Raw genomic sequence first — 6,000 nt, forward strand, 5'->3', positions numbered from 1 at the left:
AACAGGTCCTGGGGCGCCTGGGTGGCTCAGTTGGTTAAGCGACTGCCTTCGGCTCAGGTCACGATCCTGGAGTCCTGGGATCGAGTTCCGCATCAGACTCCTTGCTCAGCGGGCAGTCTGCTTCTCCCTTTGACCCTCCCCCCTCTCATGTTCTCTCTCTCTCTCTTATTCTCTCTCTCTCAAATGAATAAACAAAAAATCTTTTAAAAATAAATAAATAACAGGTCCTGGTTTAATCTTTAAACCATTTCATCTCCAGTTTTAGTTATGTTCTTCCCACCAAAAAATGTAAAATGTGAATAGTAGAATACTTTCCATGCAAGTAGTTAAGTTACTGGGAGCTTAGCCACATTGTTCTAAATTCTTCACCAAAAATGATTTATTTTTCGACATTCATATATAAGATTCTTATAGTAAAAGGTTCAGTGATAGACTCATCTGAATGAAAGAGATCCTAAGATAATTTAGTCTCACCTTCTTTACTCCCATTCAAGTTTTGTTTCAATTTCCTATACAGCAGTCTGAGTTCATTCAGCATTTGCTTAAAAACCATCTGAAATAGGTCAATGCATCACTTCCTCTGGACACAGCTTATTATATACTTGGGATATTCAAATCATGACAAAGACTTTATTCTCTTGGGACACAGAAGACGCTCTTCTTGTTTTGATCCTATCTCACTGGTGACTCCTTCTAAGTCTCTTGCTGAATTTTCCTGTGAATATTGAGGTTTGATCCTCAGCTTTCTCTTTTCTCTCATCCTTTCCTTAATTAACTTTAACGTGACTTTCAAAGGCGTAATTCTAGACTTTACCTTGCCTGTTGAGCTCCAAACTCCTACATCCAACTTTCTATTTGATATCTCTACTTGTCTAACAGGTATCCAAAACTTAACCAGGCAAAACAGTAATCTTGACAATCAAGCTACCCTCACACTTCCAATCTGATCTTTTACTGTCTCTAGTCTTCCTTATCTCAGTAAATCCACCTGGTTGTTCAAACCAAATCCTCTTCTTTGATTTCTTTGTTTTCTTCTCCCCCATATTCAGTTTACCACCATATCCTGTTGGTTTTATTTCAAGACTATATCTCAAATTTATCTGATTCTCTCCATTTTCACTGCCAGCCTGGTCCAAGTCTCTATCCTCTAGCCTAGACTACTACAATAGCCTGAGTCATAAAGTTATTTTTCCTTTGCCCCAGAATTGGCTACTAGGGCTCACAGCTAACAACCAAGAATGGCTAAGTACCCCAAATTCTACAGAGAGTCAGACACTTCCTCCAAGGCTTACCAGAAAGAAGAACAGAATTCAACTTATGGCCATCAACCACCACCACCATTCCTGAGCTCTCTCCTCTAGTCTTTAAAGGACTTTGGAGGGAAAAGGGAAATGACATCATTGGAGCGCTTGGCTTTGTGGAAATAGTAGTGTTTGTGGTAAGAGACTTTCCCCCTTTATTCTTGGGAGAGGGAAGGACAGGGTGCTTTTTTCTCCCCAAAGTCAAGTGAGGGAGAGATTCAAGAAAATCATTCAAAGAAATCAGGGACCCTGCAAAAAAGGAAAATTGAGAAGCAATAGAGCATAATAGTTAAGAGAAAGGATTCTGAGTCTGATTGCTTGAGTTTATTTCCCAATCCATCATTTACTAGCTGGGTGAAATGGGCAAACCTTGAACACTCATTTAACCTCTATCTGTAAAATGGGGATAATAACAATACATATTTCTTAGGATTGTTGTGGAGCTTAGCATGTATTATAACATATAGAGAAGTTAGAAAAGATCTTGGCATATGGTAAGCACTCCATTAGTAGTGATTATTATCATCAGAACCATCACCATTATGTTGGTCACTCCCTGTTGAGTTGCAGAAAACACAAACCCAACATGGAGCTGTCTACTTTGAGGAAAGCATTCATGGGAGAACTGGACATTTCCCCTTGGGTTGTGGGCATGTAGAACATAGAAACCGATATGTGCTCATGGTATATGACCCCTTATAAGGTATGAATGAAAATGTCTTAAAAAAGTGATAGTAACCAAAACAGTATGGTACTGGCATAAAAACAGACACATATAAAATAAAAAACAAATAAACAAACAAAAACACATATGTAGACCAATGGAACAGAATCTAGAGCCGAGAAATAAATTCACACACATAGAGTTAACTATTATTTGACAAGGGAGACAAGAATATTCAATGGCAAAAGGAAAGTCTTTTCATTAAATGGCCTTGAAAAAACTGAATATTCACATGCAAAAGAATGAAGCTGGACCCCTATCTTCCACCATTCACAAAAATTAACTTGAAATGGATTAAGGACATAAACATAAGACCTGAAACCATAAAACTCCTAGACAAAAACATAGTGGAAAAAACTCCTTGACTTGGCCTTGGCAATGAGTTTTTGGATATGACACCAAAAGCATAAACAACAAAAGCAAAAATCAACAATTAGAACTACATCAAACTAAAATCTTCTGCACAGCAAAAGAAATAATGAACAAAATTAAAATGCAATTTACAGAATGAGAGAAAATATTTGCAAACCATATATCTGATAAGAAATTAACATATAGAAGATACAAGGAACTTATACAACTACATAGCAAAAAACCCAAACAATCCAATTTAAAAATAGGCAGAGGACTTGAACAGACATTTCTCCAAAGAAAACATCCAAATGGTTAACATGTATATGAAAGGTGCTCAACATCACTAATCACGAGAGAAATGCAAATCAAAACCACAATAAGATATTACCTCACACCTGTTAGATGGCTATTACCAAAAAGACAAGAGATAACAAATGCTGGTGAGGATGTGGAATAAAGGGAGCCCTTGTGCACTGTAGGAGGGCATGTTTTTTTTGTTTTGTTTTGTTTTTTTAAGATTTTATTTATTTATTTGAGAGAGAGAGAATGAGAGAGAGAGCATGAGAGGGGGGAGCGGGAGAGGGAGAAGCAGACTCCCTGCCGAGCAGGGAGCCCGATGCGGGACTCGATCCAGGGACTCCAGGATCATGACCTGAGCCGAAGGCAGTCGCTTAACCAACTGAGCCACCCAGGCGCCCTAGGAGGGCATGTTAATTGGTACAGCCACTATGGAAAACAGTATGAATGCTCTTCAAAAAATTAAAAATAGAACTACAATATGATCCAGCAATCCCACTTCTGGGTAATATCCAAAAGAATACCATAGGAAATTAAACCACTATCTCAAAAACATATCTGCACACCAAGTTCATTGCAGCATTATTCACACTAGCCAAGACATGGAAACAAACCAAGTGTCCATAAACACAGGAATGAATAAAGAAAATGTGATATATATGATGGAATATTTTTCAGCCATAAAAAAGAGGGAAATCCTGTCATTTATGACAACACAGATGGACCTTAAGGGCATTGTGCTAAGTGAAATAAGTTAGACAAAAACACTTAACTGATTTCACTTAAATGTGGAATTTAAAAACATTGAACTCATAGAAACAGAGAGTAGAATTCGTGGTTTCCAGGGGCTGAGGGGTGGAAGAAATGGGAAGATGTTGACCAAAGGGTACAAGCTTCCAGTTATTTATAGATCTTGGATACTAGCCATTTATCTGATATGTCATTTGCAAATATCTTCTCCCATTCCGTAGGTTGCTTTTTAGTTTTTGTTTTTAATTTAAATTCAACTAGCCAACATATAGAACATTATTAGTTTCAGTTATAGAGTTCAGTAATTCATCAGCTGCATATAACACCCAGTGCTCATCACATCACGTGCCCTCCTTAATGCCCATCACCCAATTACCCCATCCCCCCACCTATCTCCCCTCCAGCAACCCTCAATTTCTTTCCCATGGTTAAGAGTTTCTCATGGTTTGTCTCCCTCTCTGATTTCTTCCCATTCCATTTTTCCCTACCTTCCCCTATGCTCCTCTGTGCTGTTTCTTATAGTCCTCATATGAGTGAAACTATATAATTGTCTTTCTCTGATTGACTTTCTTCGATCAGCATAATACCTTACCTCCAGTTTCATCCAGTTCTATATAAATGGTAAGATTTCATCCTTTCTGATGGCTGAGTAATATTCCGTTGTATGTATATACCACATCTTCTTTATCTATTCATCCACTGATGGACGACTAGGCTCTTTCCATAGTTTGGCTTTGGGGACACTGCTGCTATAAACATTGGGGTGCAGGTGCCTCTTTGGATCACTACATTTGTATCTTTGGGGTAAATACCTAGTAGTGCAATTGCTGGGTCATTGGGTAGCTCTATGGGACTTCATCAAGATAAAAAGCTTTTGCACAACAAAGGTGACTATAGTTAATAATACTGTATTGTATACTTAAAAGTTGCTGTTAGAGAACTTTAATGTTCTTACCATAGCAACAACGACAACAATGATAATCATGTGAGGTGAAGGATATTTTAACTAACCTTCCTGTGGTAACCATTCCACAATATATATGTATCAAATCATCACATTTTACACCTTAAACAGTTATATGCCAATTATTTCTCAATAAAGCTGGAAAAGAAAAAGAATACAACCAGAGTTTTACTAACTTGGGGAAGGAAGACAACACTCTGAAGAACTGTTAGCTTTATTTGTAATAGCCTAAAACTGGAAGCAACCTAAATATCCATACACAAATTGAGTGAACAAATTGTGGCATGTTATTCAGCAATAAAAGTGAATAAACTATTGATACACAAAACAACATGAATGAATCTCAAAGTAATTATTCTGAGTGAAAGAAGCCAGACAAAATATCTTAAAAAGAGTATATGCTGGGGCGCCTGGGTGGCTCCATTGGTTAAGCGTCTGCCTTCGGCTCAGGTCATGATCCCAGAGTCCTGGGATCAAACCCCGCATTGTGCTCCCTGCTCAGTGGGGAGTCTGCTTCTCCCTCTGCCCTTCCCCTGCTCCTTCTCTCTCTCTCTCTCACACACACACTCTCTCTCAAATAAATAAATAAACCTTTTTTAAAAATTTTAAAAAGAGTATATACTGTATGATTCTATATATTATATATACAGAATATATATATATATATATATATATATATATAGAGAGAGAGAGAGAGAGAGAGAGAGAATTTGAATATAAGGACTTCATCAAGATAAAAAGCTTCTGCACAGCAAAGGAAACAATCAACGAAACTAAAAGGCAGCTAGGGCACCTGGGTGACTCAGTTGGGCATCTCTTTGGTTTCCACTCGAGTCCTGATCTCAGGGCTGTGGGATCAAGCCCCACATCAGGCTCCTGGCTGAGCATAAAGCCTGCTTGTCCCTCTCCCTCTGCTCCTCCCCCTGCTCACGGGGCTCTCTAAATTAATTAGTTAATTAATTAATTAAATCTTTTTTAAAAACCCTAAAAAGAAGCCTACAGAATTGGAGAAGATATTTGCAAATGACATATCAGATAAAGGGCTAGTATCCAAAATCTATAAAGAACTTATCAAACTCAACACCCAAAGAACAAATAATCCAATCAAGAAATGGGCAGAAGACATGAACAGACGTTTTTCCAAAGAAGACATCCAAATGGCCAACAGACACATGAAAAAGTGCTCAACATCGCTCAGCATCAGGGAAATCCAAATCAAAACCTCAATGAGATACCACTTCACACCAGTCAGAATGGCTAAAATTAACAAGTCAGGAAACGACAGATGTGGGCGGGGATGTGGAGAAAGGGGAACCCTCCTACACTGTTGGTGGGAATGCAAGCTGGTGCAGCCACTCTGGAAAACAGTATGGAGGTTCTTCAAAAAGTTGAAAATAGAGCTACGATATGACCCAGCAATTGCACTACTGGGTATTTACCTCAAGGATACAAATGTAGGGATCCAAAGGGGTACGTGCACCCCAATGTTTATAGCAGCAATGTCCACAATAGCCAAACTATGGAAAGAGCCAAGATGTCCATCGACAGATGAATGGATAAAGAAGATGTGGTATATATATACAATGGAATATTATGCAGCCATCAAAAGG

This window comes from Phoca vitulina, unplaced genomic scaffold (genome assembly GCF_004348235.1).
Source record: "Phoca vitulina isolate PV1807 unplaced genomic scaffold, GSC_HSeal_1.0 scaffold3, whole genome shotgun sequence".
NCBI lineage: Eukaryota > Metazoa > Chordata > Mammalia > Carnivora > Phocidae > Phoca > Phoca vitulina.